Source organism: Somniosus microcephalus, unplaced genomic scaffold (assembly GCF_052327205.1).
Source record: "Somniosus microcephalus isolate GS21.2 unplaced genomic scaffold, FLI_Smic_1.0 unresolved_chr1, whole genome shotgun sequence".
Classification (NCBI taxonomy): Eukaryota; Metazoa; Chordata; class Chondrichthyes; order Squaliformes; family Somniosidae; genus Somniosus; species Somniosus microcephalus.
Genome location: NW_028225179.1, coordinates 13,395,819 through 13,420,453, shown reverse-complemented (window position 1 = coordinate 13,420,453; position 24,635 = coordinate 13,395,819). Strand labels below are relative to the sequence as shown.

The 24,635-nt window shown below is 43.6% G+C and overlaps 11 non-coding genes across 11 annotated transcripts; all 11 read left to right on the top strand.

Moving 5' to 3' along the window:
• The first annotated feature begins 463 nt into the window (after positions 1-463).
• On the top strand, positions 464-545 carry trnas-gcu (transfer RNA serine (anticodon GCU)). The gene has a single exon. It is a non-coding gene; the product is annotated as a tRNA-Ser (tRNA).
• Positions 546-2,062: 1,517 nt separating this feature from the next.
• trnas-gcu (transfer RNA serine (anticodon GCU)) lies at positions 2,063-2,144 on the top strand. Its single transcript has one exon. It is a non-coding gene; the product is annotated as a tRNA-Ser (tRNA).
• Positions 2,145-3,660: 1,516 nt separating this feature from the next.
• trnas-gcu (transfer RNA serine (anticodon GCU)) lies at positions 3,661-3,742 on the top strand. The gene has a single exon. It is a non-coding gene; the product is annotated as a tRNA-Ser (tRNA).
• Positions 3,743-5,260: 1,518 nt separating this feature from the next.
• trnas-gcu (transfer RNA serine (anticodon GCU)) lies at positions 5,261-5,342 on the top strand. The gene has a single exon. It is a non-coding gene; the product is annotated as a tRNA-Ser (tRNA).
• A 3,114-nt stretch (positions 5,343-8,456) lies between these two features.
• trnas-gcu (transfer RNA serine (anticodon GCU)) lies at positions 8,457-8,538 on the top strand. Its single transcript has one exon. It is a non-coding gene; the product is annotated as a tRNA-Ser (tRNA).
• A 1,549-nt stretch (positions 8,539-10,087) lies between these two features.
• On the top strand, positions 10,088-10,169 carry trnas-gcu (transfer RNA serine (anticodon GCU)). The gene has a single exon. It is a non-coding gene; the product is annotated as a tRNA-Ser (tRNA).
• A 3,114-nt stretch (positions 10,170-13,283) lies between these two features.
• trnas-gcu (transfer RNA serine (anticodon GCU)) lies at positions 13,284-13,365 on the top strand. The gene has a single exon. It is a non-coding gene; the product is annotated as a tRNA-Ser (tRNA).
• Positions 13,366-14,874: 1,509 nt separating this feature from the next.
• On the top strand, positions 14,875-14,956 carry trnas-gcu (transfer RNA serine (anticodon GCU)). The gene has a single exon. It is a non-coding gene; the product is annotated as a tRNA-Ser (tRNA).
• A 1,516-nt stretch (positions 14,957-16,472) lies between these two features.
• trnas-gcu (transfer RNA serine (anticodon GCU)) lies at positions 16,473-16,554 on the top strand. Its single transcript has one exon. It is a non-coding gene; the product is annotated as a tRNA-Ser (tRNA).
• A 1,516-nt stretch (positions 16,555-18,070) lies between these two features.
• On the top strand, positions 18,071-18,152 carry trnas-gcu (transfer RNA serine (anticodon GCU)). Its single transcript has one exon. It is a non-coding gene; the product is annotated as a tRNA-Ser (tRNA).
• A 3,116-nt stretch (positions 18,153-21,268) lies between these two features.
• Positions 21,269-21,350, top strand: trnas-gcu (transfer RNA serine (anticodon GCU)). The gene has a single exon. It is a non-coding gene; the product is annotated as a tRNA-Ser (tRNA).
• The last annotated feature ends 3,285 nt before the right edge of the window (positions 21,351-24,635 follow it).

Below are 24,635 nucleotides of genomic sequence, written 5' to 3'. Positions count from 1 at the left end.
AATCCAGCTCACAGAGGACCTGTTAATAGAGTTGAAATATTTTTATCTTTTCCTCAATCCACTTCTTTTTTCGAACAGTTTCCTTGAACCTGCTCACAATTCGCCCCATAAAAAGAGATTCAGCGGCATCAGCGGCCGCATAGACTAATGGATTAGGCATCTGACTTCTGTTGCAAATTCTTCAGTTATCAGAAGATTGAAGGTTCAAGTCCTACAAAGGTCTTTTAATTATCTGGGCGACACTTTTTATATTCTGAATCTGGCGTGAAACCGGCCATTTTTGACAGTCCCTCATCTGAAGTAACGGAAGGCCTGTTGCTTACATTAAGCTGATTGTACATTTTCAACATTGTAGATCTGTGTGCACGGGCAGGATAAGCGGTGAAGTTGAATTTCTTTCAGGGTAGTTCTAATTAGATGTAAAAAGCAAGAAATGGAATATCTGAAAACAGTATATTGGTGAGACGAGGTGGCCGAGAGGTTAAGGCGATGGACTGCTAATCCATTGTGCTCTGCACGCGTGGGTTCGAATCCCATCCTCGTCGTTAATGTATTACACGTTTGACGCTGATGCACTTTCCAAGCGTTTCACTGAATCTTACTTGAAATACAATTTCGTGAAAATTGCACTGGTGTTGCTGGTCTGTGCCCCTGCATTGCTGATATCTTGTTAAAATTAAAATATTCCAAGAAATTTCTCAACCCACCTGTGGAGATGAGATCGTGAATCGGAGATTGAGAACCCTCTCTTCCTTCTTCCTTCCTTTGAGATTGGCACCGAATGAAAAGACTAGCGGCAACAGAGGCAAATGATTAGAGGAACAGGAACATAAGTTTCTCCTTTGGAATTTCAAAAATATTTATCAAACTTAAAGACGAGATTTTCTGTTTTTGGGTCTTTGGTTGAGAGATAAATAATGCGCGAGAAATCCTCGTTCTTTTCAGCATTCTCTCATGGGATCTGAAGCCCCAGTTTAACATCTTACTAGAAGGACGGCACTGCCGACAGTGCAGCACTCCCTCAGTACTGCCCTGGAGTGTCAGCCTGGATTATGCACTCAAGTCTCTGGAGTGAGGCTTGAGTATGCTGCCGCTGAGCCACGGCTGACACCTAAACTCAGTTCATTTGGCTGGAGTAAAATGACGGAGATAATGGGAAAAATGATAATGGAGTAAATTTTCAACTTGGTGTCCAAGATTAAACCGGGCATCGTTTTAGAAACAGCCCGATTTATGTTGCCATAGATTTCATAAGCTTTGAAAATCAGGCCTGTCGAAAATGGGCGGGGTCGCGGTCAGTTGCGAATCATTCTGGGTCTGTTTAAACCGCGAGTGCTCACAGCCCCGGATCATTCTGTGTCTGTTTGAAATGGCAGAGCTCACAATCTCGGATCATGCCGTTTTTTTAGAAGCAGAGCGATTTCAGCTTTGATGACCGAGTTGTTGAGTTTAACAAAATGCGCCAGGGCTCGTCCGGGATTTGAACCCGGGACCTCTCGCATTTTAATCGTGGAATGCCCAAAGCGAGAATCATATCCCTAGACCAACGAGCCGCCGATGTCATTTCCCATTTGCATTGAGTTTCACTGCGCTGGTGCGAATCCAGCTCACAGAGGACCTGTTAATACAGTTGAAATATTTTTATCTTTTCCTCAATCCACTTCTTTTTTCGAACAGTTTCCTTGAACCTGCTCACAATTCGCCCCATAAAAAGAGATTCAGCGGCATCAGCGGCCGCATAGACTAATGGATTAGGCATCTGACTTCTGTTGCAAATTCTTCAGTTATCAGAAGATTGAAGGTTCAAGTCCTACAAAGGTCATTTCATTATCTGGGCGACACTTTTTATATTCTGAATCTGGCGTGAAACCGGCCATTTTTGACAGTCCCTCATCTGAAGTAACGGAAGGCCTGTTGCTTACATTAAGCTGATTGTACATTTTCAACATTGTAGATCTGTGTGCACGGGCAGGATAAGCGGTGAAGTTGAATTTCTTTCAGGGTAGTTCTAATTAGATGTAAAAAGCAAGAAATGGAATATCTGAAAGCAGTGTATTGGTGAGACGAGGTGGCCGAGAGGTTAAGGCGATGGACTGCTAATCCATTGTGCTCTGCACGCGTGGGTTCGAATCCCATCCTCGTCGTTAATGTATTACACGTTTGACACTGATGCACTTTCCAAGCGTTTCACTGAATCTTACTTGAAATACAATTTCGTGAAAATTGCACTGGTGTTGCTGGTCTGTGCCCCTGCATTGCTGATATCTTGTTAAAATTAAAATATTCCAAGAAATTTCTCAACCCACCTGTGGAGATGAGATCGTGAATCGGAGATTGAGAACCCTCTCTTCCTTCTTCCTTCCTTTGAGATTGGCACCGAATGAAAAGACTAGCGGCAACAGAGGCAAATGATTAGGGAACAGGAACATAAGTTTCTCCTTTGGAATTTCAAAAATATTTATCAAACTTAAAGACGAGATTTTCTGTTTTTGGGTCTTTGGTTGAGAGATAAATAATGCGCGAGAAATCCTCGTTCTTTTCAGCATTCTCTCATGGGATCTGAAGCCCCAGTTTAACATCTTACTAGAAGGACGGCACTGCCGACAGTGCAGCACTCCCTCAGTACTGCCCTGGAGTGTCAGCCTGGATTATGCACTCAAGTCTCTGGAGTGAGGCTTGAGTATGCTGCCGCTGAGCCACGGCTGACACCTAAACTCAGTTCATTTGGCTGGAGTAAAATGACGGAGATAATGGGAAAAATGATAATGGAGTAAATTTTCAACTTGGTGTCCAAGATTAAACCGGGCATCGTTTTAGAAACAGCCCGATTTATGTTGCCATAGATTTCATAAGCTTTGAAAATCAGGCCTGTCGAAAATGGGCGGGGTCGCGGTCAGTTGCGAATCATTCTGGGTCTGTTTAAACCGCGAGTGCTCACAGCCCCGGATCATTCTGTGTCTGTTTGAAATGGCACAGCTCATAATCTCGGATCATGCCGTTTTTTTAGAAGCAGAGCGATTTCAGCTTTGATGACCGAGTTGTTGAGTTTAACAAAATGCGCCAGGGCTCGTCCGGGATTTGCACCCGGGACCTCTCGCATTTTAATCATGAAATGCCCAAAGCGAGAATCATACCCCTAGACCAACGAGCCGCCGATGTGATTTCCCATTTGCATTGAGTTTCACTGCGCTGGTGCGAATCCAGCTCACAGAGGACCTGTTAATACAGTTGAAATATTTTTATCTTTTCCTCAATCCACTTCTTTTTTCGAACAGTTTCCTTGAACCTGCTCACAATTCGCCCCATAAAAAGAGATTCAGCGGCATCAGCGGCCGCATAGACTAATGGATTAGGCATCTGACTTCTGTTGCAAATTCTTCAGTTATCAGAAGATTGAAGGTTCAAGTCCTACAAACGTCTTTTAATTATCTGGGCGAAACTTTTTATATTCTGAATCTGGCGTGAAACCGGCCATTTTTGACAGTCCCTCATCTGAAGTAACGGAAGGCCTGTTGCTTACATTAAGCTGATTGTACATTTTCAACATTGTAGATCTGTGTGCACGGGCAGGATAAGCGGTGAAGTTGAATTTCTTTCAGGGTAGTTCTAATTAGATGTAAAAAGCAAGAAATGGAATATCTGAAAGCAGTGTATTGGTGAGACGAGGTGGCCGAGAGGTTAAGGCGATGGACTGCTAATCCATTGTGCTCTGCACGCGTGGGTTCGAATCCCATCCTCGTCGTTACTGTATTACACGTTTGATGCTGATGCACTTTCCAAGCATTTCACTGAATCTTACTTGAAATACAATTTCGTGAAAATTGCACTGGTGTTGCTGGTCTGTGCCCCTGCATTGCTCATATCTTGTTAAAATTAAAATATTCCAAGAAATTTCTCAACCCACCTTGAATGAAAGTGGAGATGAGATCGTGAATCGGAGATTGAGAACCCCTTCTTCCTTCCTTTGAGATTGGCACCGAATGAAAAGACTAGCGGCAACAGAGGCAAATGATTAGGGAACAGGAACATAAGTTTCTCCTTTGGAATTTCAAAAATATTTATCAAACTTAAAGACGAGATTTTCTGTTTTTGGGTCTTTGGTTGAGAGATAAATAATGCGCGAGAAATCCTCGTTCTTTTCAGCATTCTCTCATGGGATCTGAAGCCCCAGTTTAACATCTTACTAGAAGGACGGCACTGCCGACAGTGCAGCACTACCTCAGTACTGCCCTGGAGTGTCAGCCTGGATTATGCACTCAAGTCTCTGGAGTGAGGCTTGAGTATGCTGCCGCTGAGCCACGGCTGACACCTAAACTCAGTTCATTTGGCTGGAGTAAAATGACGGAGATAATGGGAAAAATGATAATGGAGTAAATTTTCAACTTGGTGTCCAAGATTAAACCGGGCATCGTTTTAGAAACAGCCCGATTTATGTTGCCATAGATTTCATAAGCTTTGAAAATCAGGCCTGTCGAAAATGGGCGGGGTCGCGGTCAGTTGCGAATCATTCTGGGTCTGTTTGCACCGCGAGTGCTCACAGCCCCGGATCATTCTGTGTCTGTTTGAAATGGCAGAGCTCACAATCTCGGATCATGCCGTTTTTTCAGAAGCAGAGCGATTTCAGCTTTGATGACCGAGTTGTTGAGTTTAACAAAATGTGCCAGGGCTCGTCCGGGATTTGAACCCGGGACCTCTCGCATTTTAATCGTGAAATGCCCAAAGCGAGAATCATACCCCTAGACCAACGAGCCGCCGATGTCATTTTCCATTTGCATTGAGTTTCACTGCGCTGGTGCGAATCCAGCTCACAGAGGACCTGTTAATACAGTTGAAATATTTTTATCTTTTCCTCAATCCACTTCTTTTTTCGAGCAGTTTCCTTGAACCTGCTCACAATTCGCCCCATAAAAAGAGATTCAGCGGCATCAGCGGCCGCATAGACTAATGGATTAGGCATCTGACTTCTGTTGCAAATTCTTCAGTTATCAGAAGATTAAAGGTTCAAGTCCTACAAAGGTCTTTTAATTATCTGGGCGACACTTTTTATATTCTGAATCTGGCGTGAAACCGGCCATTTTTGACAGTCCCTCATCTGAAGTAACGGAAGGCCTGTTGCTTACATTAAGCTGATTGTACATTTTCAACATTGTAGATCTGTGTGCACGGGCAGGATAAGCGGTGAAGTTGAATTTCTTTCAGGGTAGTTCTAATTAGATGTAAAAAGCAAGAAATGGAATATCTGAAAGCAGTATATTGATGAGACGAGGTGGCCGAGAGGTTAAGGCGATGGACTGCTAATCCATTGTGCTCTGCACGCGTGGGTTCGAATCCCATTCTCGTCGTTACTGTATTGCACGTTTGATGCTGATGCACTTTCCAAGCATTTCACTGAATCTTACTTGAAATACAATTTCGTGAAAATTGCACTGGTGTTGCTGGTCTGTGCCCCTGCATTGCTCATATCTTGTTAAAATTAAAATATTCCAAGAAATTTCTCAACCCACCTTGAATGAAAGTGGAGATGAGATCGTGAATCGGAGATTGAGAACCCCTTCTTCCTTCCTTTGAGATTGGCACCGAATGAAAAGACTAGCGGCAACAGAGGCAAATGATTAGGGAACAGGAACATAAATTTCTCCTTTGGAATTTCAAAAATATTTATCAAACTTAAAGACGAGATTTTCTGTTTTTGGGTCTTTGGTTGAGAGATAAATAATGCGCGAGAAATCCTCGTTCTTTTCAGTATTCGCTCATGGGATCTGAAGCCCCAGTTTAACATCTTACTAGAAGGACGGCACTGCCGACAGTGCAGCACTACCTCAGTACTGCCCTGGAGTGTCAGCCTGGATTATGCACTCAAGTCTCTGGAGTGAGGCTTGAGTATGCTGCCGCTGAGCCACGGCTGACACCTAAACTCAGTTCATTTGGCTGGAGTAAAATGACGGAGATAATGGGAAAAATGATAATGGAGTAAATTTTCAACTTGGTGTCCAAGATTAAACCGGGCATCGTTTTAGAAACAGCCCGATTTATGTTGCCATATATTTCATAAGCTTTGAAAATCAGGCCTGTCGAAAATGGGCGGTGTCGCGGTCAGTTGCGAATCATTCTGGGTCTGTTTACACCGCGAGTGCTCACAGCCCCGGATCATTCTGTGTCTGTTTGAAATGGCAGAGCTCACAATCTCGGATCATGCCGTTTTTTCAGAAGCAGAGCGATTTCAGCTTTGATGACCGAGTTGTTGAGTTTAACAAAATGTGCCAGGGCTCGTCCGGGATTTGTACCCGGGACCTCTCGCATTTTAATCGTGAAATGCCCAAAGCGAGAATCATACCCCTAGACCAACGAGCCGCCGATGTCATTTTCCATTTGCATTGAGTTTCACTGCGCTGGTGCGAATCCAGCTCACAGAGGACCTGTTAATACAGTTGAAATATTTTTATCTTTTCCTCAATCCACTTCTTTTTTCGAGCAGTTTCCTTGAACCTGCTCACAATTCGCCCCATAAAAAGAGATTCAGCGGCATCAGCGGCCGCATAGACTAATGGATTAGGCATCTGAATTCTGTTGCAAATTCTTCAGTTATCAGAAGATTAAAGGTTCAAGTCCTACAAAGGTCTTTTAATTATCTGGGCGACACTTTTTATATTCTGAATCTGGCGTGAAACCGGCCATTTTTGACAGTCCCTCATCTGAAGTAACGGAAGGCCTGTTGCTTACATTAAGCTGATTGTACATTTTCAACATTGTAGATCTGTGTGCACGGGCAGGATAAGCGGTGAAGTTGAATTTCTTTCAGGGTAGTTCTAATTAGATGTAAAAAGCAAGAAATGGAATATCTGAAAGCACTATATTGGTGAGACGAGGTGGCCGAGAGGTTAAGGCGATGGACTGCTAATCCATTGTGCTCTGCACGCGAGGGTTCGAATCCCATCCTCGTCGTTACTGTATTACACGTTTGATGCTGATGCACTTTCCAAGCATTTCACTGAATCTTACTTGAAATACAATTTCGTGAAAATTGCACTGGTGTTGCTGGTCTGTGCCCCTGCATTGCTCATATCTTGTTAAAATTAAAATATTCCAAGAAATTTCTCAACCCACCTTGAATGAAAGTGGAGATGAGATCGTGAATCGGAGATTGAGAACCATCTCTTCCTTTGAGATTGGCACCGAATGAAAAGACTAGCGGCAACAGAGACAAATGATTAGGGAACAGGAACATAAGTTTCTCCTTTGGAATTTCAAAAATATTTATCAAACTTAAAGACGAGATTTTCTGTTTTTGGGTCTTTGGTTGAGAGATAAATAATGCGCGAGAAATCCTCGTTCTTTTCAGCATTCTCTCATGGGATCTGAAGCCGCAGTTTAACATCTTACTAGAAGGACGGCACTGCCGACAGTGCAGCACTACCTCAGTACTGCCCTGGAGTGTCAGCCTGGATTATGCACTCAAGTCTCTGGAGTGAGGCTTGAGTATGCTGCCGCTGAGCCACGGCTGACACCTAAACTCAGTTCATTTGGCTGGAGTAAAATGACGGAGATAATGGGAAAAATGATAATGGAGTAAATTTTCAACTTGGTGTCCAAGATTAAACCGGGCATCGTTTTAGAAACAGCCCGATTTATGTTGCCATAGATTTCATAAGCTTTGAAAATCAGGCCTGTCGAAAATGGGCGGGGTCGCGGTCAGTTGCGAATCATTCTGGGTCTGTTTAAACCGCGAGTGCTCACAGCCCCGGATCATTCTGTGTCTGTTTGAAATGGCAGAGCTCACAATCTCGGATCATGCCGTTTTTTTAGAAGCAGAGCGATTTCAGCTTTGATGACCGAGTTGTTGAGTTTAACAAAATGCGCCAGGGCTCGTCCGGGATTTGAACCCGAGACCTCTCGCATTTTAATCGTGAAATGCCCAATGCGGGAATCATACCCCTAGACCAACGAGCCGCCGATGTCATTTCCCATTTGCATTGAGTTTCACTGCGCTGGTGCGAATCCAGCTCACAGAGGACCTGTTAATACAGTTGAAATATTTTTATCTTTTCCTCAATCCACTTCTTTTTTCGAACAGTTTCCTTGAACCTGCTCACAATTCGCCCCATAAAAAGAGATTCAGCGGCATCAGCGGCCGCATAGACTAATGGATTAGGCATCTGACATCTGTTGCAAATTCTTCAGTTATCAGAAGATTGAAGGTTCAAGTCCTACAAAGGTCTTTTAATTATCTGGGCGACACTTTTTATATTCTGAATCTGGCGTGAAACCGGCCATTTTTGACAGTCCCTCATCTGAAGTAACGGAAGGCCTGTTGCTTACATTAAGCTGATTGTACATTTTCAACATTGTAGATCTGTGTGCACGGGCAGGATAAGCGGTGAAGTTGAATTTCTTTCAGGGTAGTTCTAATTAGATGTAAAAAGCAAGAAATGGAATATCTGAAAGCAGTATATTGGTGAGACGAGGTGGCCGAGAGGTTAAGGCGATGGACTGCTAATCCATTGTGCTCTGCACGCGTGGGTTCGAATCCCATCCTCGTCGTTACTGTATTACACGTTTGATGCTGATGCACTTTCCAAGCGTTTCACTGAATCTTACTTGAAATACAATTTCGTGAAAATTGCACTGGTGTTGCTGGTCTGTGCCCCTGCATTGCTGATATCTTGTTAAAATTAAAATATTCCAAGAAATTTCTCAACCCACCTGTGGAGATGAGATCGTGAATCGGAGATTGAGAACCCTCCCTTCCTTTGAGATTGGCACCGAATGAAAAGACTAGCGGCAACAGAGGCAAATGATTAGGGAACAGGAACATAAGTTTCTCCTTTGGAATTTCAAAAATATTTATCAAACTTAAAGACGAGATTTTCTGTTTTTGGGTCTTTGGTTGAGAGATAAATAATGCGCGAGAAATCCTCGTTCTTTTCAGCATTCGCTCATGGGATCTGAAGCCCCAGTTTAACATCTTACTAGAAGGACGGCACTGCCGACAGTGCAGCACTACCTCAGTACTGCCCTGGAGTGTCAGCCTGGATTATGCACTCAAGTCTCTGGAGTGAGGCTTGAGTATGCTGCCGCTGAGCCACGGCTGACACCTAAACTCAGTTCATTTGGCTGGAGTAAAATGAAGGAGATAATGGGAAAAATGATAATGGAGTAAATTTTCAACTTGGTGTCCAAGATTAAACCGGGCATCGTTTTAGAAACAGCCCGATTTATGTTGCCATATATTTCATAAGCTTTGAAAATCAGGCCTGTCTATAATGGGCGGGGTCGCGGTCAGTTGCGAATCATTCTGGGTCTGTTTAAACCGCGAGTGCTCACAGCCCCGGATCATTCTGGGTCTGTTTGAACCAGGAGTGCTCACAGTCCCGGATCATTCTGTGTCTGTTTGAAATGGCAGAGCTCACAATCTCGGATCATGCCGTTTTTTTAGAAGCAGAGCGATTTCAGCTTTGATGACCGAGTTGTTGAGTTTAACAAAATGTGCCAGGGCTCGTCCGGGATTTGAACCCGGGACCTCTCGCATATTTAATCGTGAAATGCCCAAAGCGAGAATCATACCCCTAGACCAACGAGCCGCCGATGTCATTTCCCATTTGCATTGAGTTTCACTGCGCTGGTGCGAATCCAGCTCACAGAGGACCTGTTAATACAGTTGAAATATTTTTATCTTTTCCTCAATCCACTTCTTTTTTCGAGCAGTTTCCTTGAACCTGCTCACAATTCGCCCCATTAAAAGAGATTCAGCGGCATCAGCGGCCGCATAGACTAATGGATTCGGCATCTGACTTCTGTTGCAAATTCTTCAGTTATCAGAAGATTGAAGGTTCAAGTCCTACAAAGGTCTTTTAATTATCTGGGCGACACTTTTTATATTCTGAATCTGGCGTGAAACCGGCCATTTTTGACAGTCCCTCATCTGAAGTAACGGAAGGCCTGTTGCTTACATTAAGCTGATTGTACATTTTCAACATTGTAGATCTGTGTGCACGGGCAGGATAAGCGGTGAAGTTGAATTTCTTTCAGGGTAGTTCTAATTAGATGTAAAAAGCAAGAAATGGAATATCTGAAAGCAGTGTATTGGTGAGACGAGGTGGCCGAGAGGTTAAGGCGATGGACTGCTAATCCATTGTGCTCTGCACGCGTGGGTTCGAATCCCATCGTCGTCGTTACTGTATTACACGTTTGATGCTGATGCACTTTCCAAGCTTTTCACTGAATCTTACTTGAAATACAATTTCGTGAAAATTGCACTGGTGTTGCTGGTCTGTGCCCCTGCATTGCTCATATCTTGTTAAAATTAAAATATTCCAAGAAATTTCTCAACCCACCTTGAATGAAAGTGGAGATGAGATCGTGAATCGGAGATTGAGAACCCCTTCTTCCTTCCTTTGAGATTGGCACCGAATGAAAAGACTAGCGGCAACAGAGGCAAATGATTAGGGAACAGGAACATAAATTTCTCCTTTGGAATTTCAAAAATATTTATCAAACTTAAAGACGAGATTTTCTGTTTTTGGGTCTTTGGTTGAGAGATAAATAATGCGCGAGAAATCCTCGTTCTTTTCAGCATTCGCTCATGGGATCTGAAGCCCCAGTTTAACATCTTACTAGAAGGACGGCACTGCCGACAGTGCAGCACTACCTCAGTACTGCCCTGGAGTGTCAGCCTGGATTATGCACTCAAGTCTCTGGAGTGAGGCTTGAGTATGCTGCCGCTGAGCCTCGGCTGACACCTAAACTCAGTTCATTTGGCTGGAGTAAAATGACGGAGATAATGGGAAAAATGATAATGGAGTAAATTTTCAACTTGGTGTCCAAGATTAAACCGGGCATCGTTTTAGAAACAGCCCGATTTATGTTGCCATAGATTTCATAAGCTTTGAAAATCAGGCCTGTCGAAAATGGGCGGGGTCGCGGTCAGTTGCGAATCATTCTGGGTCTGTTTAAACCGCGAGTGCTCACAGCCCCGGATCATTCTGTGTCTGTTTGAAATGGCAGAGCTCACAATCTCGGATCATGCCGTTTTTTTAGAAGCAGAGCGATTTCAGCTTTGATGACCGAGTTGTTGAGTTTAACAAAATGTGCCAGGGCTCGTCCGGGATTTGAACCCGGGACCTCTCGCATTTTAATCGTGAAATGCCCAAAGCGAGAATCATACCCCTAGACCAACGAGCCGCCGATGTCATTTCCCATTTGCATTGAGTTTCACTGCGCTGGTGCGAATCCAGCTCACAGAGGACCTGTTAATACAGTTGAAATATTTTTATCTTTTCCTCAATCCACTTCTTTTTTCGAGCAGTTTCCTTGAACCTGCTCACAATTCGCCCCATAAAAAGAGATTCAGCGGCATCAGCGGCCGCATAGACTAATGGATTAGGCATCTGACTTCTGTTGCAAATTCTTCAGTTATCAGAAGATTAAAGGTTCAAGTCCGACAAAGGTCTTTTAATTATCTGGGCGACACTTTTTATATTCTGAATCTGGCGTGAAACCGGCCATTTTTGACAGTCCCTCATCTGAAGTAACGGAAGGCCTGTTGCTTACATTAAGCTGATTGTACATTTTCAACATTGTAGATCTGTGTGCACGGGCAGGATAAGCGGTGAAGTTGAATTTCTTTCAGGGTAGTTCTAATTAGATGTAAAAAGCAAGAAATGGAATATCTGAAAGCAGTATATTGGTGAGACGAAGTGGCCGAGAGGTTAAGGCGATGGACTGCTAATCCGTTGTGCTCTGCACGCGTGGGTTCGAATCCCATCCTCGTCGTTACTGTATTACACGTTTGATGCTGATGCACTTTCCAAGCATTTCACTGAATCTTACTTGAAATACAATTTCGTGAAAATTGCACTGGTGTTGCTGGTCTGTGCCCCTGCATTGCTCATATCTTGTTAAAATTAAAATATTCCAAGAAATTTCTCAACCCACCTTGAATGAAAGTGGAGATGAGATCGTGAATCGGAGATTGAGAACCCTCCCTTCCTTTGAGATTGGCACCGAATGAAAAGACTAGCGGCAACAGAGGCAAATGATTAGGGAACAGGAACATAAGTTTCTCCTTTGGAATTTCAAAAATATTTATCAAACTTAAAGATGAGATTTTCTGTTTTTGGGTCTTTGGTTGAGAGATAAATAATGCGCGAGAAATCCTCGTTCTTTTCAGCATTCTCTCATGGGATCTGAAGCCCCAGTTTAACATCTTACTAGAAGGACGGCACTGCCGACAGTGCAGCACTACCTCAGTACTGCCCTGGAGTGTCAGCCTGGATTATGCACTCAAGTCTCTGGAGTGAGGCTTGAGTATGCTGCCGCTGAGCCACGGCTGACACCTAAACTCAGTTCATTTGGCTGGAGTAAAATGACGGAGATAATGGGAAAAATGATAATGGAGTAAATTTTCAACTTGGTGTCCAAGATTAAACCGGGCATCGTTTTAGAAACAGCCCGATTTATGTTGCCATAGATTTCATAAGCTTTGAAAATCAGCCCTGTCGAAAATGGGCGGGGTCGCGGTCAGTTGCGAATCATTCTGGGTCTGTTTAAACCGCGAGTGCTCACAGCCCCGGATCATTCTGTGTCTGTTTGAAATGGCAGAGCTCATAATCTCGGATCATGCCGTTTTTTTAGAAGCAGAGCGATTTCAGCTTTGATGACCGAGTTGTTGAGTTTAACAAAATGCGCCAGGGCTCGTCCGGGATTTGAACCCGGGACCTCTCGCATTTTAATCGTGAAATGCCCAAAGCGAGAATCATACCCCTAGACCAACGAGCCGCCGATATGATTTCCCATTTGCATTGAGTTTCACTGCGCTGGTGCGAATCCAGCTCACAGAGGACCTGTTAATACAGTTGAAATATTTTTATCTTTTCCTCAATCCACTTCTTTTTTCGAACAGTTTCCTTGAACCTGCTCACAATTCGCCCCATAAAAAGAGATTCAGCGGCATCAGCGGCCGCATAGACTAATGGATTAGGCATCTGACTTCTGTTGCAAATTCTTCAGTTATCAGAAGATTGAAGGTTCAAGTCCTACAAAGGTCTTTTAATTATCTGGGCGACACTTTTTATATTCTGAATCTGGCGTGAAACCGGCCATTTTTGACAGTCCCTCATCTGAAGTAACGGAAGGCCTGTTGCTTACATTAAGCTGATTGTACATTTTCAACATTGTAGATCTGTGTGCACGGGCAGGATAAGCGGTGAAGTTGAATTTCTTTCAGGGTAGTTCTAATTAGATGTAAAAAGCAAGAAATGGAATATCTGAAAGCAGTGTATTGGTGAGACGAGGTGGCCGAGAGGTTAAGGCGATGGACTGCTAATCCATTGTGCTCTGCACGCGTGGGTTCGAATCCCATCCTCGTCGTTACTGTATTACACGTTTGATGCTGATGCACTTTCCAAGCATTTCACTGAATCTTACTTGAAATACAATTTCGTGAAAATTGCACTGGTGTTGCTGGTCTGTGCCCCTGCATTGCTGATAACTTGTTAAAATTAAAATATTCCAAGAAATTTCTCAACCCACCTGTGGAGATGAGATCGTGAATCGGAGATTGAGAACCCTCTCTTCCTTCCTTTGAGATTGGCACCGAATGAAAAGACTAGCGGCAACAGAGGCAAATGATTAGGGAACAGGAACATAAGTTTCTCCTTTGGAATTTCAAAAATATTTATCAAACTTAAAGACGAGATTTTCTGTTTTTGGGTCTTTGGTTGAGAGATAAATAATGCGCGAGAAATCCTCGTTCTTTTCAGCATTCTCTCATGGGATCTGAAGCCCCAGTTTAACATCTTACTAGAAGGACGGCACTGCCGACAGTGCAGCACTCCCTCAGTACTGCCCTGGAGTGTCAGCCTGGATTATGCACTCAAGTCTCTGGAGTGAGGCTTGAGTATGCTGCCGCTGAGCCACGGCTGACAGCTAAACTCAGTTCATTTGGCTGGAGTAAAATGACGGAGATAATGGGAAAAATGATAATGGAGTAAATTTTCAACTTGGTGTCCAAGATTAAACCGGGCATCGTTTTAGAAACAGCCCGATTTATGTTGCCATAGATTTCATAAGCTTTGAAAATCAGGCCTGTCGAAAATGGGCGGGGTCGCGGTCAGTTGCGAATCATTCTGGGTCTGTTTAAACCGCGAGTGCTCACAGCCCCGGATCATTCTGTGTCTGTTTGAAATGGCACAGCTCATAATCTCGGATCATGCCGTTTTTTTAGAAGCAGAGCGATTTCAGCTTTGATGACCGAGTTGTTGAGTTTAACAAAATGCGCCAGGGCTCGTCCGGGATTTGAACCCGGGACCTCTCGCATTTTAATCGTGAAATGCCCAAAGCGAGAATCATACCCCTAGACCAACGAGCCGCCGATGTGATTTCCCATTTGCATTGAGTTTCACTGCGCTGGTGCGAATCCAGCTCACAGAGGACCTGTTAATACAGTTGAAATATTTTTATCTTTTCCTCAATCCACTTCTTTTTTCGAACAGTTTCCTTGAACCTGCTCACAATTCGCCCCATAAAAAGAGATTCAGCGGCATCAGCGGCCGCATAGACTAATGGATTAGGCATCTGACTTCTGTTGCAAATTCTTCAGTTATCAGAAGATTGAAGGTTCAAGTCCTACAAAGGTCTTTTAATTATCTGGGCGACACTTTTTATATTCTGAATCTGGCGTGAAACCGGCCATTTTTGACAGTCCCTCATCTGAAGTAACGGAAGGCCTGTTGCTTACATTAAGCTGATTGTACATTTTCAACATTGTAGATCTGTGTGCACGGGCAGGATAAGCGGTGAAGTTGAATTTCTTTCAGGGTAGTTCTAATTAGATGTAAAAAGCAAGAAATGGAATATCTGAAAGCAGTATATTGGTGAGACGAGGTGGCCGAGAGGTTAAGGCGATGGACTGCTAATCCATTGTGCTCTGCACGCGTGGGTTCGAATCCCATCCTCGTCGTTACTGTATTACACGTTTGATGCTGATGCACTTTCCAAGCATTTCACTGAATCTTACTTGAAATACAATTTCGTGAAAATTGCACTGGTGTTGCTGGTCTGTGCCCCTGCATTGCTGATAACTTGTTAAAATTAAAATATTCCAAGAAATTTCTCAACCCACCTGTGGAGATGAGATCGTGAATCGGAGATTGAGAACCCTCTCTTCCTTCTTCCTTCCTTTGAGATTGGCACCGAATGAAAAGACTAGCGGCAACAGAGGCAAATGATTAGGGAACAGGAACATAAGTTTCTCCTTTGGAATTTCAAAAATATTTATCAAACTTAAAGACGAGATTTTCTGTTTTTGGGTCTTTGGTTGAGAGATAAATAATGCGCGAGAAATCCTCGTTCTTTTCAGCATTCTCTCATGGGATCTGAAGCCCCAGTTTAACATCTTACTAGAAGGACGGCACTGCCGACAGTGCAGCACTCCCTCAGTACTGCCCTGGAGTGTCAGCCTGGATTATGCACTCAAGTCTCTGGAGTGAGGCTTGAGTATGCTGCCGCTGAGCCACGGCTGACAGCTAAACTCAGTTCATTTGGCTGGAGTAAAATGACGGAGATAATGGGAAAAATGATAATGGAGTAAATTTTCAACTTGGTGTCCAAGATTAAACCGGGCATCGTTTTAGAAACAGCCCGATTTATGTTGCCATAGATTTCATAAGCTTTGAAAATCAGGCCTGTCGAAAATGGGCGGGGTCGCGGTCAGTTGCGAATCATTCTGGGTCTGTTTAAACCGCGAGTGCTCACAGCCCCGGATCATTCTGTGTCTGTTTGAAATGGCACAGCTCATAATCTCGGATCATGCCGTTTTTTTAGAAGCAGAGCGATTTCAGCTTTGATGACCGAGCTGTTGAGTTTAACAAAATGCGCTAGGGCTCGTCCGGGATTTGAACCCGGGACCTCTCGCATTTTAATCGTGAAATGCCCAAAGCGAGAATCATACCCCTAGACCAACGAGCCGCCGATGTGATTTCCCATTTGCATTGAGTTTCACTGAGATGGTGCGAATCCAGCTCACAGAGGACCTGTTAATACAGTTGAAATATTTTTATCTTTTCCTCAATCCACTTCTTTTTTCGAACAGTTTCCTTGAACCTGCTCACAATTCGCCCCATAAAAAGAGATTCAGCGGCATCAGCGGCCGCATAGACTAATGGATTAGGCATCTGACTTCTGTTGCAAATTCTTCAGTTATCAGAAGATTGAAGGTTCAAGTCCTACAAAGGTCTTTTAATTATCTAGGCGACACTTTATATATTCTGAATCTGGCGTGAAACCGGCCATTTTTGACAGTCCCTCATCTGAAGTAACGGAAGGCCTGTTGCTTACATTAAGCTGATTGTACATTTTCAACATTGTAGATCTGTGTGCACGGGCAGGATAAGCGGTGAAGTTGAATTTCTTTCAGGGTAGTTCTAATTAGATGTAAAAAGCAAGAAATGGAATATCTGAAAGCAGTGTATTGGTGAGACGAGGTGGCCGAGAGGTTAAGGCGATGGACTGCTAATCCATTGTGCTCTGCACGCGTGGGTTCGAATCCCATCCTCGTCGTTACTGTATTATACGTTTGATGCTGATGCACTTTCCAAGCATTTCACTGAATCTTACTTGAAATACAATTTCGTGAAAATTGCACTGGTGTTGCTGGTCTGTGCCCCTGCATTGCTGATATCTTGTTAAAATTAAAATATTCCAAGAAATTTCTCAACCCACCTGTGGAGATGAGATCGTGAATCGGAGATTGAGAACCCTCTCTTCCTTCTTCCTTTCTTTGAGATTGGCACCGAATGAAAAGACTAGCGGCAACAGAGGCAAATGATTAGGGAACAGGAACATAAGTTTCTCCTTTGGAATTTCAAAAATATTTATCAAACTTAAAGACGAGATTTTCTGTTTTTGGGTCTTTGGTTGAGAGATAAATAATGCGCGAGAAATCCTCGTTCTTTTCAGCATTCTCTCATGGGATCTGAAGCCCCAGTTTAACATCTTACTAGAAGGACGGCACTGCCGACAGTGCAGCACTCCCTCAGTACTGCCCTGGAGTGTCAGCCTGGATTATGCACTCAAGTCTCTGGAGTGAGGCTTGAGTATGCTGCCGCTGAGCCACGGCTGACAGCTAAACTCAGTTCATTTGGCTGGAGTAAAATGACGGAGATAATGGGAAAAATGATAATGGAGTAAATTTTCAACTTGGTGTCCAAGATTAAACCGGGCATCGTTTTAGAAACAGCCCGATTTATGTTGCCATAGATTTCATAAGCTTTGAAAATCAGGCCTGTCGAAAATGGGCGGGGTCGCGGTCAGTTGCGAATCATTCTGGGTCTGTTTAAACCGCGAGTGCTCACAGCCCCGGATCATTCTGTGTCTGTTTGAAATGGCACAGCTCATAATCTCGGATCATGCCGTTTTTTTAGAAGCAGAGCGATTTCAGCTTTGATGACCGAGTTGTTGAGTTTAACAAAATGCGCCAGGGCTCGTCCGGGATTTGAACCCGGGACCTCTCGCATTTTAATCGTGAAATGCCCAAAGCGAGAATCATACCCCTAGACCAACGAGCCGCCGATGTGATTTCCCATTTGCATTGAGTTTCACTGCGCTGGTGCGAATCCAGCTCACAGAGGACCTGTTAATACAGTTGAAATATTTTTATCTTTTCCTCAATCCACTTCTTTTTTCGAACAGTTTCCTTGAACCTGCTCACAATTCGCCCCATAAAAAGAGATTCAGCGGCATCAGCGGCCGCATAGACTAATGGATTAGGCATCTGACTTCTGTTGCAAATTCTTCAGTTATCAGAAGATTGAAGGTTCAAGTCCTACAAAGGTCTTTTAATTATCTGGGCGACACTTTTTATATTCTGAATCTGGCGTGAAACCGGCCATTTTTGACAGTCCCTCATCTGAAGTAACGGAAGGCCTGTTGCTTACATTAAGCTGATTGTACATTTTCAACATTGTAGATCTGTGTGCACGGGCAGGATAAGCGGTGAAGTTGAATTTCTTTCAGGGTAGTTCTAATTAGATGTAAAAAGCAAGAAATTGAATATCTGAAAGCAGTGTATTGGTGAGACGAGGTGGCCGAGAGGTTAAGGCGATGGACTGCTAATCCATTGTGCTCTGCACGCGTGGGTTCGAATCCCATCGTCGTCGTTACTGTATTACACGTTTGATGCTGATGCACTTTCCAAGCATTTCACTGAATCTTACTTGAAATACAATTTCGTGAAAATTGCACTGGTGTTGCTGGTCTGTGCCCCTGCATTGCTGATATCTTGTTAAAATTAAAATATTCCAAGAAATTTCTCAACCCACCTGTGGAGATGAGATCGTGAATCGGAGATTGAGAACCCTCTCTTCCTTCTTCCTTCCTTTGAGATTGGCACCGAATGAAAAGACTAGCGGCAACAGAGGCAAATGATTAGGAAACAGGAACATAAGTTTCTCCTTTGGAATTTCAAAAATATTTATCAAACTTAAAGACGAGATTTTCTGTTTTTGGGTCTTTGGTTGAGAGATAAATAATGCGCGAGAAATCCTCGTTCTTTTCAGCATTCTCTCATGGGATCTGAAGCCCCAGTTTAACATCTTACTAGAAGGACGGCACTGCCGACAGTGCAGCACTCCCTCAGTACTGCCCTGGAGTGTCAGCCTGGATTATGCACTCAAGTCTCTGGAGTGAGGCTTGAGTATGCTGCCGCTGAGCCACGGCTGACAGATAAACTCAGTTCATTTGGCTGGAGTAAAATGACGGAGATAATGGGAAAAATGATAATGGAGTAAATTTTCAACTTGGTGTCCAAGATTAAACCGGGCATCGTTTTAGAAACAGCCCGATTTATGTTGCCATAGATTTCATAAGCTTTGAAAATCAGGCCTGTCGAAAATGGGCGGGGTCGCGGTCAGTTGCGAATCATTCTGGGTCTGTTTAAACCGCGAGTGCTCACAGCCCCGGATCATTCTGTGTCTGTTTGAAATGGCACAGCTCATAATCTCGGATCATGCCGTTTTTTTAGAAGCAGAGCGATTTCAGCTTTGATGACCGAGTTGTTGAGTTTAACAAAATGCGCCAGGGCTCGTCCGGGATTTGAACCCGGGACCTCTCGCATTTTAATCGTGAAATGCCCAAAGCGAGAATCATACCCCTAGACCAACGAGCCGCCGATGTGATTTCCCATTTGCATTGAGTTTCACTGCGCTGGTGCGAATCCAGCTCACAGAGGACCTGTTAATACAGTTGAAATATTTTTATCTTTTCCTCAATCCACTTCTTTTTTCGAACAGTTTCCTTGAACCTGCTCACAATTCGCCCCATAAAAAGAGATTCAGCGGCATCAGCGGCCGCATAGACTAATGGATTAGGCATCTGACTTCTGTTGCAAATTCTTCAGTTATCAGAAGATTGAAGGTTCAAGTCCTACAAAGGTCTTTTAATTATCTGGGCGACACTTTTTATATTCTGAATCTGGCGTGAAACCGGCCATTTTTGACAGTCCCTCATCTGAAGTAACGGAAGGCCTGTTGCTTACATTAAGCTGATTGTACATTTTCAACATTGTAGATCTGTGTGCACGGGCAGGATAAGCGGTGAAGTTGAATTTCTTTCAGGGTAGTTCTAATTAGATGTAAAAAGCAAGAAATGGAATATCTGAAAGCAGTATATTGGTGAGACGAGGTGGCCGAGAGGTTAAGGCGATGGACTGCTAATCCATTGTGCTCTGCACGCGAGGGTTCGAATCCCATCCTCGTCGTTACTGTATTACACGTTTGATGCTGATGCACTTTCCAAGCATTTCACTGAATCTTACTTGAAATACAATTTCGTGAAAATTGCACTGGTGTTGCTGGTCTGTGCCCCTGCATTGCTCATATCTTGTTAAAATTAAAATATTCTAAGAAATTTCTCAACCCACCTTGAATGAAAGTGGAGATGAGATCGTGAATCGGAGATTAAGAACCCCTTTTTCCTTCCTTTGAGATAGGCACCGAATGAAAAGACTAGCGGCAACAGAGGCAAATGATTAGGGAACAGGAACATAAATTTCTCCTTTGGAATTTCAAAAATATTTATCAAACTTAAAGACGAGATTTTCTGTTTTTGGGTCTTTGGTTGAGAGATAAATAATGCGCGAGAAATCCTCGTTCTTTTCAGCATTCGCTCATGGGATCTGAAGCACCAGTTTAACATCTTACTAGAAGGACGGCACTGCCGACAGTGCAGCACTCCCTCAGTACTGCCCTGGAGTGTCAGCCTGGATTATGCACTCAAGTCTCTGGAGTGAGGCTTGAGTATGCTGCCGCTGAGCCACGGCTGACAGCTAAACTCAGTTCATTTGGCTGGAGTAAAATGACGGAGATAATGGGAAAAATGATAATGGAGTAAATTTTCAACTTGGTGTCCAAGATTAAACCGGGCATCGTTTTAGAAACAGCCCGATTTATGTTGCCATAGATTTCATAAGCTTTGAAAATCAGGCCTGTCGAAAATGGGCGGGGTCGCGGTCAGTTGCGAATCATTCTGGGTCTGTTTAAACCGCGAGTGCTCACAGCCCCGGATCATTCTGTGTCTGTTTGAAATGGCACAGCTCATAATCTCGGATCATGCCGTTTTTTTAGAAGCAGAGCGATTTCAGCTTTGATGACCGAGTTGTTGAGTTTAACAAAATGCGCCAGGGCTCGTCCGGGATTTGAACCCGGGACCTCTCGCATTTTAATCGTGAAATGCCCAAAGCGAGAATCATACCCCTAGACCAACGAGCCGCCGATGTGATTTCCCATTTGCATTGAGTTTCACTGCGCTGGTGCGAATCCAGCTCACAGAGGACCTGTTAATACAGTTGAAATATTTTTATCTTTTCCTCAATCCACTTCTTTTTTCGAACAGTTTCCTTGAACCTGCTCACAATTCGCCCCATAAAAAGAGATTCAGCGGCATCAGCGGCCGCATAGACTAATGGATTAGGCATCTGACTTCTGTTGCAAATTCTTCAGTTATCAGAAGATTGAAGGTTCAAGTCCTACAAAGGTCTTTTAATTATCTGGGCGACACTTTTTATATTCTGAATCTGGCGTGAAACCGGCCATTTTTGACAGTCCCTCATCTGAAGTAACGGAAGGCCTGTTGCTTACATTAAGCTGATTGTACATTTTCAACATTGTAGATCTGTGTGCACGGGCAGGATAAGCGGTGAAGTTGAATTTCTTTCAGGGTAGTTCTAATTAGATGTAAAAAGCAAGAAATTGAATATCTGAAAGCAGTGTATTGGTGAGACGAGGTGGCCGAGAGGTTAAGGCGATGGACTGCTAATCCATTGTGCTCTGCACGCGTGGGTTCGAATCCCATCGTCGTCGTTACTGTATTACACGTTTGATGCTGATGCACTTTCCAAGCATTTCACTGAATCTTACTTGAAATACAATTTCGTGAAAATTGCACTGGTGTTGCTGGTCTGTGCCCCTGCATTGCTGATATCTTGTTAAAATTAAAATATTCCAAGAAATTTCTCAACCCACCTGTGGAGATGAGATCGTGAATCGGAGATTGAGAACCCTCTCTTCCTTCTTCCTTCCTTTGAGATTGGCACCGAATGAAAAGACTAGCGGCAACAGAGGCAAATGATTAGGGAACAGGAACATAAGTTTCTCCTTTGGAATTTCAAAAATATTTATCAAACTTAAAGACGAGATTTTCTGTTTTTGGGTCTTTGGTTGAGAGATAAATAATGCGCGAGAAATCCTCGTTCTTTTCAGCATTCTCTCATGGGATCTGAAGCCCCAGTTTAACATCTTACTAGAAGGACGGCACTGCCGACAGTGCAGCACTCCCTCAGTACTGCCCTGGAGTGTCAGCCTGGATTATGCACTCAAGTCTCTGGAGTGAGGCTTGAGTATGCTGCCGCTGAGCCACGGCTGACAGCTAAACTCAGTTCATTTGGCTGGAGTAAAATGACGGAGATAATGGGAAAAATGATAATGGAGTAAATTTTCAACTTGGTGTCCAAGATTAAACCGGGCATCGTTTTAGAAACAGCCCGATTTATGTTGCCATAGATTTCATAAGCTTTGAAAATCAGGCCTGTCGAAAATGGGCGGGGTCGCGGTCAGTTGCGAATCATTCTGGGTCTGTTTAAACCGCGAGTGCTCACAGCCCTGGATCATTCTGTGTCTGTTTGAAATGGCACAGCTCATAATCTCGGATCATGCCGTTTTTTTAGAAGCAGAGCGATTTCAGCTTTGATGACCGAGTTGTTGAGTTTAACAAAATGCGCTAGGGCTCGTCCGGGATTTGAACCCGGGACCTCTCGCATTTTAATCGTGAAATGCCCAAAGCGAGAATCATACCCCTAGACCAACGAGCCGCCGATGTGATTTCCCATTTGCATTGAGTTTCACTGCGCTGGTGCGAATCCAGCTCACAGAGGACCTGTTAATACAGTTGAAATATTTTTATCTTTTCCTCAATCCACTTCTTTTTTCGAACAGTTTCCTTGAACCTGCTCACAATTCGCCCCATAAAAAGAGATTCAGCGGCATCAGCGGCCGCATAGACTAATGGATTAGGCATCTGACTTCTGTTGCAAATTCTTCAGTTATCAGAAGATTGAAGGTTCAAGTCCTACAAAGGTCTTTTAATTATCTAGGCGACACTTTATATATTCTGAATCTGGCGTGAAACCGGCCATTTTTGACAGTCCCTCATCTGAAGTAACGGAAGGCCTGTTGCTTACATTAAGCTGATTGTACATTTTCAACATTGTAGATCTGTGTGCACGGGCAGGATAAGCGGTGAAGTTGAATTTCTTTCAGGGTAGTTCTAATTAGATGTAAAAAGCAAGAAATGGAATATCTGAAAGCAGTGTATTGGTGAGACGAGGTGGCCGAGAGGTTAAGGCGATGGACTGCTAATCCATTGTGCTCTGCACGCGAGGGTTCGAATCCCATCCTCGTCGTTACTGTATTACACGTTTGATGCTGATGCACTTTCCAAGCATTTCACTGAATCTTACTTGAAATACAATTTCGTGAAAATTGCACTGGTGTTGCTGGTCTGTGCCCCTGCATTGCTCATATCTTGTTAAAATTAAAATATTCTAAGAAATTTCTCAACCCACCTTGAATGAAAGTGGAGATGAGATCGTGAATCGGAGATTGAGAACCCCTTTTTCCTTCCTTTGAGATAGGCACCGAATGAAAAGACTAGCGGCAACAGAGGCAAATGATTAGGGAACAGGAACATAAATTTCTCCTTTGGAATTTCAAAAATATTTATCAAACTTAAAGACGAGATTTTCTGTTTTTGGGTCTTTGGTTGAGAGATAAATAATGCGCGAGAAATCCTCGTTCTTTTCAGCATTCGCTCATGGGATCTGAAGCACCAGTTTAACATCTTACTAGAAGGACGGCACTGCCGACAGTGCAGCACTACCTCAGTACTGCCCTGGAGTGCCAGCCTGGATTATGCACTCAAGTCTCTGGAGTGAGGCTTGAGTATGCTGCCGCTGAGCCACGGCTGACACCTAAACTCAATTCATTTGGCTGGAGTAAAATGACGGAGATAATGGGAAAAATGATAATGGAGTAAATTTTCAACTTGGTGTCCAAGATTAAACCGGGCATCGTTTTAGAAACAGCCCGATTTATGTTGCCATAGATTTCATAAGCTTTGAAAATCAGGCCTGTCGAAAATGGGCGGGGTCGCGGTCAGTTGCGAATCATTCTGGGTCTGTTTAAACCGCGAGTGCTCACAGCCCCGGATCATTCTGTGTCTGTTTGAAATGGCAGAGCTCACAATCTCGGATCATGCCGTTTTTTTAGAAGCAGAGCGATTTCAGCTTTGATGACCGAGTTGTTGAGTTTAAGAAAATGTGCCAGGGCTCGTCCGGGATTTGAACCCGGGACCTCTCGCATTTTAATCGTGAAATGCCCAAAGCGAGAATCATACCCCTAGACCAACGAACCGCCGATGTCATTTCCCATTTGCATTGAGTTTCACTGCGCTGGTGCGAATCCAGCTCACAGAGGACCTGTTAATACAGTTGAAATATTTTTATCTTTTCCTCAATCCACTTCTTTTTTCGAGCAGTTTCCTTGAACCTGCTCACAATTCGCCCCATAAAAAGAGATTCAGCGGCATCAGCGGCCGCATAGACTAATGGATTAGGCATCTGACTTCTGTTGCAAATTCTTCAGTTATCAGAAGATTGAAGGTTCAAGTCCTACAAAGGTCTTTTAATTATCTGGGCGACACTTTTTATATTCTGAATCTGGCGTGAAACCGGCCATTTTTGACAGTCCCTCATCTGAAGTAACGGAAGGCCTGTTGCTTACATTAAGCTGATTGTACATTTTCAACATTGTAGATCTGTGTGCACGGGCAGGATAAGCGGTGAAGTTGAATTTCTTTCAGGGTAGTTCTAATTAGATGTAAAAAGCAAGAAATGGAATATCTGAAAGCAGTATATTGGTGAGACGAGGTGGCCGAGAGGTTAAAGCGATGGACTGCTAATCTATTGTGCTCTGCACGCGTGGGTTCGAATACCATCCTCGTCGTTACTGTATTACACGTTTGATGCTGATGCACTTTCCAAGCATTTCACTGAATCTTACTTGAAATACAATTTCGTGAAAATTGCACTG